We start from the raw sequence: 14271 nt of genomic DNA, 5'->3' as shown, positions 1-14271 counted from the left end.
CCTAATTCTTTTCGTATTCTCCCAATTTCTCACCGACACCTGGTTTGCTTGAATTTCGAGCTCTAGATCCTAATTCTTTTCGCATTCTCCCAATTTCTCACTAGAATTCACCCCAAGAAAATTATCCATAATGGGAAATCACCTGAATTCCATTCGCGATGCTTCCTCGAACTTTCTGAGCCTTGAATTCGATAATCTTGGGCAGTTTGGAGTCATTTGACTGTAGAAAATACCCATCTTACAAGGCTCTGAGCTATTTCGAAAAAACCCAGATGGCTGATGGAAGGACCTAAATGGCTGAAAAGACTCGCGTTTCACGCTAAAAGGACTCTCTGTAGAAGGGAATCACCATGATTGGAGAAATCGAGAAACTGGAGGGAAATAAATGAGGGAAAAAACTATTTTGATTTTTGAAAGACAGAAATCCCATGAAACATTAAATGAAATGCATGTGTTTTTCAAGTGGAATGAAATTTAAATGAAATGTGTAAGTATTTTCTTTTGGTTAATAGGGTTTTATTAATCGTAAAAAACCGGTTGGGTCTTTATGTCACCAAGCATTATTTGAGGGGATTTTGATTTATTGATATCAAAAATGTGATTTATGATGAAATTAAAATAACTTTTGTGTAGTTAAAAAGTGTATCAATGTAGTAATGTTATGGTAATAATTATTTTCAATGAAATGTTTGGTTTAGTAAAGATAAATATTTTTTAGAGATTTTCTATGATGTAGGGAGTCAATTTGGGAAAGGTGATAGTTTGGCTTCCACATGCTTTAGAATGTTGATATCTTTTTGTCCATAAACATTAGGGGTTGAAAAATAACATAGGCTCTATAGCTAAGTTTGTTCCAACTTGGCTATATTTTGAACCAAAAATTGTTATTGACCTCATGGATATGATAGAAATTTTGTGGCTTGTAGGGTAGTCTTGTCATGAAAAAAATGGAGGTACTAGGTAGGTAGCAAGAATCATTTTGGTGGAACTTGGCCATAAAAGGGAAATTTATCTTTGAATAGTTTTAAGAGAAAATACACCTCGTGGATTATTATTGTAAGAACATCACTTTAAAATCTAGGCTAGTGTGTACACACTAACCAAAGGGTGATTAGTCAAACCCACAAAAGTATTATAGGTGCCTCTAGAGAAGTAGGTGCTTTTGTGTCCTCATTGGCTAGGTATGGGAATGAAGATAGAGTAAGATAAGAATTTATCCACTAGTATTTCCTATAATTTTGATCCCCTTTTCTAGCATCACCCTTCTTAAGGTAGTTGTACATTTAGATTAATTGAGAAGAAAAACATGAAATTAATATATCGTTTGATGGATCCTTTTAGTTAAGAATTACTATTGGAAGGAGATACCAAACATATTTTGTGAAGAGTATCTAGTATTGTGGCTAAGATGAGGGTTATGAGTGCCTTAAATTTGTATACTACTCCTCATGTATAGTATTTTTTCATGGTTATTCTAGTTATTATCATTTTCAATTGCAATAAAAAACCAAGGGAATATTGGAGGTCTACCTAGGTATGCTAGTCTTACCATAATAAAGTTACATATCTAAAGCCTACATAAATAAATTTATATATACTTAATATTTTGAATTATTTTTTAAGTTTTGAATCTATTTATATATTTAATAACATAAAAACTTAAAATGGATAAATTTAATCATAATTATTAATGAATTTCTAAAAACAAATTGTATAAGTAGTTAATAGTCAATAAATATTGTTCAACGATTATATATAATAATAATTTTAAAATAAATTAAGGGAATTGTTTAATTTGTTATTGTCAATATTGTTGGGTATTTGGTTACTTCTCTTTTAATAAGTATATCATTATGACCCATGAGGTGTAGACTACTTGGTTTGCATGGGGTTTTGTCCCCCTAGGTCACAGTTTCAAACCTCATGGGGAGGGGTTGAGGATGGAAGTCACTTTGGGGGAATTAACTATCCCAAGGGACATCCAAGCTCAACTAAGCCTCACACAATCATGGTGAATAGCATCCTATTGTGGGTAGATTAGTCTTCCTCTATCCAATAAAAGGGCTAGCCCTGGCTTAGGCTCAGCCTAATCACAAAACAAAACAAGTATATCATTATGATCTCCTTGAATTAAGGATGGTACTATGTTATGTCATTAATGAAGAGTCATTGGCAAGTAACAACATGGAAAAACTAAGCTTAGAGCTTATAGCTAAAGCATCAAGAGTTAGAATAGAATTCTTAAGTGATCACAGTAAAAATAATACACATCGGAGATATCATATACACATGGATCATACATATCAAGCTAAATGTGGTAGCTAAAGAAACCTCTTCCTACACCTAGTGTCCTAGACAGACAAGGCAAATTGTCATCAAACCAATGATGCATCCATGAATTACATATAGATCCATATATCTCAGTTGTGAAATGATCGATGTGAAAAGAATCATAGGGGTTGAGATGACAATCAAAAATTAAAAATATCCTCTAAAAAATCATATAGAAAGTAGGGTAACATGTCCTATGACATCCAACTTGCAATCTATGATGGGAAATCCTCAAAATTCAATGACAATGATGATGACTTGGATGACGATGTTAAAGATAATGATTATGATTATGAAAATGATGACATTTAAAAAGGGAGAATATTGGCCAAGGTCATTAGCATCATCATCATCATCATAATCATTGTTATCATCATCATTGTCATTGTAACCACCATAATATTTATCATCATCATCATCCTATCCTTGGAAGTTGGGATTGATGCCTTATGGTTTTCTTAAGACTTAGACCAAACTAATTTCAAGGGCTCTAATCTAGGTTTTGATGGTTTATTAGCAGTCATACGTACTCCATTAGGATGTGTATATGCATTATAAGGGTGGTGAAAATTAGTGATGAAAGGAAAGTTGTTTCACCAATGTGGACAACCACCTCTATGGTTTTGAGCAAGTTTCTTAATTATATAAAACCTTAACCAAAATCAACATTATTTTTAATCATAGACTGACCTTAGCTTTTGTGTATGGGTCAACTATAAGATTATCTTAAAAAATAAACCTCAATAGTGTTTAACTATTTGTAATGCAATTAGAAAAATAAAATATTTTGTATTATGACAAAAAATAGCCATTCTATTGAACTTTTGATGGATGTTGACCAGAGAGATGTTGTCCAACTAGGAAAATATTGACTTTGTCAATCGTCAATATTCCAATAGATAGATAATTGACCTAATCAAATGTCAAATATTTGACAAACATTCAATTGTCACCGCATATTTGACCAACAAAATTATCGTCAAATATATGAATAACTTATCATAGGATATCCGAAGATAATTGTGTTTGTTGGATATCTGACAAATGTCATTTTTTTTTTAAATAAAAAAAATATTTGCAAGTAAAATTGAACAGTATGACTGACCTATCAGAGTACGACATTGGATTTTCCACCCATATGCACTAGTGGGGGTTAGGGGTTAATGATCACAAGTTAAGAGGATAAGGGGTTAAGGCTTAGGGTGTTCATGGATTTTAGGTCAAGGGATAGGGCTTCAGGATGTTCTAGGAATTTACAATTTGGATAAGTAATTGTTTGATCTTGATGTTGTTATTAAGATTCTAGAATATTCCCCAAATCTACAATTGAAATGAATTCAACAGCTTTAGATTGGCCACGTATGTTAGCTTCTTCCAACAAATTTTAACTAGATTAATTTTATGGAATTCATGATTTAAGGGTGGCAACTAAACCTCTTATCATTTGTAGAAAATATGTCATTAGTGCCCTTATTGCGGTCCACATATTATCTGAGAAACACCAAAGGAAAGAAGCAGAGAGATTGGTGTTATCATGATCTCTTCGTGCACATGGAGGGGGCCCTAGACAAGTTGGTCCCAAAATGTCTGTAGCGGTGTCTAGATCCTATCAATCCATTGTATACAAATCCAAATCAGCATGTTACACAAATGTATGTATTGTGTGAAGTTTCACATCAACTCAAACTGAAACTACTCACCATCAATCTGTGTGGATCTTCCTTAGTCCTCAAACCTTCTCCTATGTGGAGCTTGAGAAAATATGTGCATACACATATCACATTATAGCATGTTGTGGAGTACATTTACAAGATACCAACCATTCAAATTTTTATATTCTGTCAAGATTGAGGCATGTGCTAAATGCCTATTATCTGCATCTCTGCATAATGGTGTCATTAATAATTTGAAGTTTCTTTTCTTTCTAGTATGATCTAATTATTGCTTTCTGCAAGATGTTTTTTCACTCCCATTATTAAAATTTTGATGTTTATGAACAATATATAGATATAATGGATGCCTCGAATAATAAAAGAGTCAATTATTTTACCATTAATAGTGTTTAGTATTAACATATGGTGTAAATTCAGTAGTTCTATTGGTGGTTACTTAGGGTCAACCTAAACAGTTCTTTCACATGCATCAAAAGAAGTAAAAAGTGATAATAGGAAGGACTCGTGCGAACTTTTCTAATCATACATGTTGAATCTGCAAGTGTTGTTGTTGTGCTCAATTTCTTATTAGAGTACCTATCGGGTGACAAAGTTTGTACAAATGTTTGAAATGATACTAAATAAGGTGGACCTAAGGGACTGAAGAATGAAATCACAAGGCAATACTTGATTGAGATTTATAGGTGGCTGGAAAAAACTCCAATAAATGTTTTATTTTTACAAAGGCAACATTCGACATATTATTGGTTAGCATTTTCAACAATGAAACTTGTAGTGGACCTTTTTTTCAACTTGGCATTAGCATTGGTTCAATGAAATTAATGCATGATCATGTTTTCAGGTAAACCAGTGTCATCCACAATGCCTGTGCAGAACATGAGTACATGCTCAAATTGACCTATCTTGGCTGATATTGGTAATCATATTCACTAACTAGTGGGTAGATAAAGGATCTTGGTCATTGTATCAACACTCACCCCAAGGGGATATCATGTGAATTTGGCTCAACACTCTCCCCATAAGGCTATAATGGTGTCAACTTCGCTAACTAAATCAAGGCTTTTCAGTCATCCAACATGGATATTGTGTTTTCTCCCTCCATTAATGCACCATTCTAGAACAACAATGGCATACCATGGCATGTATTGAACTATTTCAAAAACGTTAATGCACCCAAAACTATTACATGAAGAATGAAAAATAATGATTAGCACAAAAGTAAAAGATCTCCATATCTAAAAATGATTTTCCATAAATAAGATTTTAGGTAGTTAGGGTCTCTTTCTATGGTAAACCCTCCACTAGTTGACATCACTAACACCATGGATAAAATCCCTAAAGTGAACTTTCAATTAAATAAGTCAATTATCGAAAGTATAACCCACCCAAGGTTCTCACTTATATGGCGATCTAGGGTATACATAAGTTTGGATAGCAATGCTTGAGCATGTGTTTCCTTTTCTAAATATTGATATGCACAACAACGATATCACTTGGGTTTCTCTTGACACTTGATTACTATTAGTTTGGGTACTAAGAATATATTACTCAAATGTATATATGTAATTTAGTATACATGGATCTCATTATTAGCATCCACATAAATAAAATTCCTAAGATAAACATTTGAGTTACTCTCATTCATCTACCTAGTATTAGTGTAGGTCCTAAATGTTTGAATTTGAAATGAATATACTAAATAAGGTGGACCAGAGGGACTGAAGAACGAAAGAACAAGACAATACTTGACTAAGATCTATAGGTGGCTGGAACATAATCACCTCGAACTCCCATCAATGTTTGATTCTTACAAAGGCAACATCCCACGTATTATTGATTACCATTTTCAACATTGAAACTTGTACTGCACCAGTATCATCCACAATTCATGTGTAGAACATGAGTACATGCTCAAATTGAGTTGTCTTGGTTGATATTGGTAATCATCTTCCTAACTAGCATCTACATAAATAAAATTCCTAATATTTTTTTTTTTTTTCCAGTGGAAAAAATCTGTAACCTTTTATTTAAAAAATGAAAAGTTACAATTGCAGATGCATGATGCATTTCCATAAGCTGCCCAATGGGCTCGAGTGCCTTGGCACCCTATGCAACGTTAAATGACTAACGTGCAAAAATGTTGAGAAAAGAAGAGAGAGAGAGAGAGAGGGAAGAGAAGTGAAGGCAAGAAAAAACTGAATTACATGTGTGAGTAAGACTCACGCTTCAGGTTTTTCTTCCTTTTTTCTTTTCGACCTTGCACCACTCTCCTTGAGTGGGCTTGATCGAGGCTATGACTAACTGTGTTTCTACTTGCTGCGAGCCTAATTCCTTGTCTGAATTTGATGTGTCTGATTGGTGGTGCCGCTTTGTCCCTCCCATGTTTTGGTCATCATTTGTCTTCTCTGCCTGATTTGGGTGAAGCTGTGAAGCCTTGTTGTCTGGTGTGGTTTCCTTCTGATTCCCCATGTCTTGGAAAACCTCAGCTTTCTCTATGGTGGTATCATCCTCTTCAGCTTCTGATTCTTCATCTTCTGAGATCGGAGGGGAAAAGAACCATCCTTTCCTCTGCTTTCCTTTCTGCTTTCTTTTGCTGTTTACTTTTTTGGCTTCTGGACATGTGCTTTGCAAGTGTCCTGTTTGTCTGCAGAGCCTGCACCTGAAGGCTGTATTTTCATAGTCTAGTGCTTGCAACCAATTTTGTTGTTTATAGATCAGCCTTATGTTGTCAGGCGGCCCTTTACTCAGATCCACTTCCACACAAATTCGAGCAAAAGTGAAAATCCTTTCATCTATCCTTTCCATATCTATTTTGATGTGTTTCCCTATGTTGTTCCCGATTCCTTCCAAGACTCGTTCACTCCAGAAGTGTAGGGGAAGGTTATATAGACGAACCCAGGCCGGCACTTTGGAGACTGTCATTTTGTTTGGATCGAAGTCTGTAAACCATGGGGTCATGAACAGCCCCGTCGTTCCCCAAAACCAAGGCCCAGCACTGATGATTGTATCTCTGGCTTCCCTGGATGCAAATCTGACTATGAAGAACCCTTTGGAGCATAAATGTATATCGCATTCCATGGTCCAAGTGGTGAAGATCCAGTGAAATAGATCCGATGGTTTTGGCCAAAAACTGTTGAATCAGCATATTAGGGCCTGCGTTTCATATGACTTAACATAGTCATCCAGCCCTGTGGAATCAAAATCAAGGGCTGGAGTTTGCCCTAGCTGGTCTACTATGTATGGCCTAGGAGTATATCCACCGTGATCTGGAGAGGGCCCTGAATCTCTGCTACCTTGAAGGATGTTTTTGTAGGAGGGACCTCCCTTGGGTTGATGCTGAGGTGCTGCCTTTTTCCCTTTGTCTCCTCCTGAAACGTTAGGCTGGCCCTGAGGAAGGGCCCCTCCTCTTAGTCTGAGGTTCAAAAAGATGGTTTCTCCTGGGCTAATCTCATAGCTTGCCAGAGTTCTGTTGTCCTAGAGAGACCATCTGCCATTGAATAAATGTTGGATCTGACCAGGATATCCAGTCAGTGCCTAAATTTGCTGCTTCAGCTGCATAACAGTACTTTCTGCATGTACCCATACTAAAGAGGATTGCTTATCTGGGGCTTTAATGAAAATCTGAAATCGAGCTTTTATTACCTGATGTCTGCATTTTAGCTGAGTTCCTACTCTGCCTGAGCCGGTGTTGTTGCTGATTGCCTTAGGATCTGGCTGTAAGCAGCCTTCCAGATCTGGGCTCCTATTGGGACGATCTTCCATTTTCATGTCGCGGTCTGCGAACCCTCTGTTGAGTCGATGCGTATATCCTCCGATCTGCTGCCTGGGTTCTTGGGAGTCTTGAAACTTGCTCGTATCAGATAGATCCGGCCTGGATCTGCAGGGTTGGGGCCATGCATTTGTGTGAAGAGGCAGATCTGCCTCATGCAATCCCCTGTCTTTGCATGCAGGAAGCGACTGAGGAGGTATCCGCCTGACGCTCATCAGACTGGCGGATCCTGTGAAAATCAGGCCAATCTCTAATGATTTTCCACCCCCGAGTTGGGTTCTGGGCCCAAAGACAAATAATGTCTGCATATCTCTGATCTCGAACAGCTTTACTAGCTTCTCCGTCAGATCGGTTATATTTTGCCCATCAAGCAGCAGGTGATATGGACGAAAGGTGACTGCTGCGCCAAGAGCATCCGGTTCTTCCCAGGCGTTGGCCCACATGATCAAGGCAGTTCCGATATCTTGAGGGGGTTCAAAGCGTTCCAGCGCCGCGCTCTTAATATCGATCCTGTGAGGGGCAAGGGCTGCGACCTTCCCTCCCACGCCGCCTCCGACGACCGCAGTGAAGAGGGTTTCATTTCCTGCGCAGAAAGAACTCTCAGCGATGGCCATCTCTCAGCGATCCGTTTTTCCTTATCTTTTCTTCATTCTTAGCTTCTCGGTTTCATCACTTCAAAAACCCTTATGTCTTACCCTAATATTTATTTATTTTACTAAATAAATAAATTCCACACTTTGAAAAAACATTAAATCATCTATATTATACAAACTAAACCACTCAAACTTATAATTTTAACAAACATCTACTCAATTTTGGACAAAATCTACCCAGAAAATATTCAGAAAAAAAAATCAAAACGTAGCTAAAATACAACATTCTAAAGCCATTTTAACCCTGTTGATGGAATTTTAACACTGTAAATGGATTCAAAGACCCCTTTGTCTCTAAATTTTAACATTGTGGATGGATTTAGAGACCCCTGTAGTGAAATGTAACACTTCGGTATCAAAATTCCAATTTCCCATTTCTGGACTGGTACATAATTAAAAATTACTAATATAAATGATTAATTCATATACTTCTTCTACTTATTATTTGGTCATATTTTTATTCTTGGAATATAATAGTCATTTACGTTAAGCATTATTAATTTTGCCACTTATTATCTAGTCATATATTTTAATCCTAGATTAAATTAGTCATTTAAGTTAGTCAATTTTAGTTTAGTCACTTATTATCTAGTCTTATATTTTATCCCTAGACTAAATTAGTCATTTAATTTAGTCATCTTTTGTTTGGTCACTTAAAATTTCTCAAATTTAGTAGTAATTCACTTGAAATAATTGTGGTGACTAACTTTTTTAGTCACCTAGTCATTAATTTCATCATTTTCTACTAGTGTGAGAGTGACAATGATTTAGGGAAGGATGAATACTTTTCAATAAATAGAGAGTCACATTTTCCACTTAGTCCTAATCCTAAGCATTATGACAGCAGTAGTGATGAAGGTTAGGATGAATAATTTCCACTAAATAAAGAGTCACATTTTCCATGTAGTCCTAATCCTAAGGACTATGAGAGTAACACTGAAAAAGCATAGGATGAAGAATATCCAGTAAATAGAGAATCAAATTCTCCACTTAGTCCTAATTCTAAAGACTATGAGGGTAGCATTAACAAAGGGTAGGATGAATATGATGAAGAATATCCTCTAAGTCAGTATTTCAAAAGCACAGATGATGGTAGTGAAAAATTTCCTAAAAATGAGGATGGTAATGAATATTTTTCAAACAATGATGGTGATGAATTTCCTAACCATGTTCAAAATGATCAGAGTGAGGATAATATTCCTCCTAATTATGATGAAAATTCTTATACAGATGATGATGAAATGATGGAGACATTTCGAACAAATATTGTATCTAGGAGTAGGAGTAGATATTTTTATATCAATCCAAGATGTTCTGGCTATACAAAGGGTAGAGAAGAATATATCACGACAAGAAGTTCTATCAATGATTTCATTTCAAGTGAATGTTGTCAAAAGGATTGCTTGAAACATATGGATTTCAAGTTTGCATTAGGGAAAAGGAAGTGATATTTGTCAATGAATAAAAGCATGAAAATTTCATATTTAATGGAGTGCTTTCAATCTACATTGTCAGGTTATTATTATCATATTGGGTCTTTATTTTCTGTAGAAAGGATTTCAAAATGCTTCATTCAATTGGTAATTTTCATTTGTTAAGAATCCAAGAAAATTTGGAAAGATCCCACATTTTATTCAAAAGTATGTCATACATGAGAGTTTGGCCCATTATAAAATACTACAATGTCATGGATGTGAGAATTATTTTCAAAGCATGGAGAGTGTATGCCAAATAGAGACATAATACATATTCCAGATCATTTCTCAAGAGGAGAAATCTACAACTTATACAAAGAATATGCAAAAGGTGTTGAAGGAAATGGTCGCTTTATTACATAGAAATATTTTGTAAGATATGGAAGAAATAATTCAACAATTTTTATATTCCTAAGATGACAAGGATGGGGGTTTACAATACATGTGTTTCTCTTAATTAAAAAAGGGATAAATGTCAAGGGGCAGAAAGAGGTAAGCATTCATAACATTATTTTTTAAAATTGCATAGTCATCAACTATGAAAATGTATTTATTAATATCTTTATTTTATGTTGTGTAGATTCCATTTTCAAATCACTTCAAGAGCATCGCTAACAACAAAAGGGTGAAAGTAAGAAGTTATACAAGCATCAAAAGAAGTGTTATGATAATCCAAATAAATATCTGGGTTGGATAATTGATGGTATGGACCAAAAAAAACACTTCTAGCACATTTTGTTCGCACACCCAAAAATTTACGAAGGAAAATTTTATTCAATTTCACTTGGTCGGTTGTATGGTCTTTAATGGGAAAATGTTGCCAAGGGTTTACTTTGTAACTCCAAATATTCATAATGATGCAAATATGACAATAACCATAATTCATGATGTGCTTTCTCATTGGTCTGGTAATCTTCCTGGAGTTTTGTATCTACAATTGGACAACAGTTGTCTTGAAAACAAACAAGAAATTGGTTTTGGATATCTGAACATGCTTGTTTAATTGAGATTTTTTTAGAAGGTAAAGGTTGGTTTCCTTCTTTTTGGGCATACTCATGGCCATATTGATCAGATGTTCAGTAAGTTTTCAGTCACATTGAGGAGGAAGGATGTTGGGAGCTTGCCATCATTAATTGAATGTATTAAGAAATCATATATGCTAGAGCCTATTTTCCATATGTTGGAAGAAACTATTGACATACGAAGGTTTATTCTAGGGTCAGATGATGAGGAGAAATGCATTGAAAAATTTAATAACATTGGCTTCCAAAATCAATTTTGTATCAAAAAAATTGATGGGAATACACTAATATGGGGCAAGAAGTATTCAACTAGTCTAGAATGGGTGTCATCATTAGGTTTTGAATTTTTGAAGTTCATTTAAGATCATCTAATATTTGCATCAAATATATGTTTTTTACAATCAGTTGTTGAAGTTCATAATGCACGAAGACAGAAGGGAGATATAAATTATTTTGATTTATATAAGTATGAGTACTTTGATGTCACTAGTTTAGTTTGGTGGGAGTATTTTTTCAATAATCAGAGTGATATTAGTTCAATATCAAGAAATGAAGATATAATTTTGAAGACTTCATTTATTTGGCTACAAAATCTGTCAAATGAACATGAGGAAAGAAACATTGTTGAAAAAAAACAATCTCAAGGTATTTTTAATTATTCACAGGTAGAGGAAAGATAAATGTTTATTGGTTCCAGAAGATCATGTGCACAATGTGAAGCCATGGAAGACCTTTACAAGGGTTTAATACAAGGTATTAAGGAGGGTTGCATGATCACAATGTTAGAAAATGGAGATGCACATGGCTATCCATTCTGGGTTTCCAAGCTTATAAAGGTCATTACAGAAAATGAAGATGTTGCAGGTGCCGAAGTACATTATTATGCCACAAATACACATCCATTCAATGGTGTTTAAAAACCAGAGATGGCAGTTGATAAAACATTTCGCGGAAAGAGAAAATGAAAGGGTACAAATATAAATCATTGCCACACAGACCTCTTAAAATTTGAGGATGTTGACATACCTATTTATGAATTCAATTTAACAAACAGAGGGACTCTTCACTTCAGGACGATAAATATTTTGAAGAGGTTTCTACCAGAAGAAACAATTTTGAGATGGGAGTCTGTTGAACCCAGTCATAGATCTAGAAGACTTCTGAAACCTGAAATGGTGGGCATGCGTGTTGACTTATATGGGGAACTAGTTGATGAAAGAGAATAATATGGAACATATTTATCTACATCTATTCATTCAACTGAATATTTGAATTTTGATGGTGTGCAAGAACATATGAGTGATTTTGACTAATTGTCTAACACAATTTATGTAAATGATGTTTGCATGGTAACTTGAAATAGATATTTTAACTTCCATATGATCTTACATGAAGTTATGAGTCATTTTTATGTTTGTTGGATCATATGTTTTAATTATGATGAATTTATTTGTTTAGAATATCCACAATGCAACAATAACTTAGAGAAATATTTTAGATTTCATTCAATCTACAAGTATTGATATTTTGATTAAATTAGTAATATAATTTGTTCATAATTTCATGGTTGAAATATGTTGAAAACTTAATGTTTTTTAATTATATGGTTGAAAGATTGTCAAAATGTTTTATCCTTAATGTTATGGTTGAAAAAATTAGAATTTTAGTGATTTTTAGTGTCATGTTATTATATGTTTAATGATGTGGATGAAAATTGTTGGAATTTTAATGTGTTTGGGATCCTGTTATTTTGTCTTTAACACCATTACTAAAAAATGTTGAAATTGTAGTAAAAAAAGAAAAATGTTATTCTACCAACAACATTTGTGTGTTTTTTTCATTTATTTTGCATAGAAAATTGGTTTTTCTACCACTTCTAAAAGATGTTGAAAATTAACCCTAAAAAATAAAACATCATTCTGAAATATACACTTTTCATTTTTGGGATGTTTTTCATGTTTTTTCGGGGGTTTTTTGGCTATAGTTCTCATTTTGAGTTTACAATTCCCATTTCAAAGTTTACATTGTCAGTTATTCTAGTATGTAAAAAAATGACAGTTATAGGAAGTAAATTTCTTGTAATTACCTATATATATGTGTGGAAGAGACACACATAGTTAATATTTCACAAGGAACTCCTTCAAAGAGTAAAAAATGCAGCATGAAAATGTAATATGCACAATGCCTTAATGCTCGATTAAGGTTATAGGGTATCGAAACATGTTCTTCTTCATGACCTTAACAATCAGCTCTAATATCACTTTTTGACATTTCCCTACTAAATTTATCCTAACCACACTTCTAAAAACTGGATTTTTATCTCCCATAGATTTTGTCAAGCAATTTACATGTAAACCTTTCTTCAAATACGTTGTACACAACCAATTAAGTCATCTTTTTTGTGTACACATTTTGTCAATTTTTTCTCTCTCAAATCAAATAAGTAACATTGCTTTGATTCCACTTGTAACAGACTAATTGAAATATACCACTTAATCATGCAACTTTTGAATTCTATCTTTGAGGTATTTTATGAGATAGTTTGTATGCAAATTGTAATAAAACACCCTAAACACATTTCTTCAAAAAAAATTCATGCAAATAGGCATATATCAAATACAACAATATTATCATACAATAATGCTAATAGAAATAAATATTATCCCCATTGACAAAACACCTTTTTCATTGGGATATTTCAACAAAAAAATTGTATGCATGAATCACTAATCCATTTAGGCAATGATTTAAATACTTTATACGCAAACTAATATAAAAACTTCCTCAGAGAATATATAATAAATTAGAGTAGATGAAGTTCTAAAAAATGAACTAGATGATTAGTGGGAGTTCCCCTCACTATAATCCAAGCTCTACCCTTTAGAACCTCCTAAATAAAAACTTATAGTAGAAATTGCAACATCACCTGTTTCATGCATGATTTTAGGAGCATCTAGGAAGTGTAAATTCCTATTATCATAACTTATAGAATATTATGACCCAGGATTTGAAATTTGGATCAAATGATCAAAGGGATTTCCCATCATGATGATCTAATATTTAGATTTTGGAACCTCCCAAAATAATCATTATAGAAAAAATCCATCATGACCTATTTGATTTATAATTTTAAGAGCATCGGGGAATCTTGAATTCTTTTGATCATATCTCATAAAATGTCACAACCCAAGATGTTAAAGTTAGACTAAATGATTAGTGAAATCACCTCTCATAATGGGCCAAGTTTTAGCTTTTGCAACCTCCCAAAAGAAAAATTATAGGATAAATGAAAACATGACATTTATAAAGATGCATTTAGGAATCCCAACATCCTTTAATTATATTTCC

The sequence above is a fragment of the Pinus tabuliformis genome, chromosome 5_1, assembly GCF_031772625.1.
Source record: "Pinus tabuliformis cultivar Carrire ecotype Pingquan chromosome 5_1, CPIR1, whole genome shotgun sequence".
Classification (NCBI taxonomy): domain Eukaryota; kingdom Viridiplantae; phylum Streptophyta; class Pinopsida; order Pinales; family Pinaceae; genus Pinus; species Pinus tabuliformis.
Note: the sequence above shows the minus strand (reverse complement) of the source record.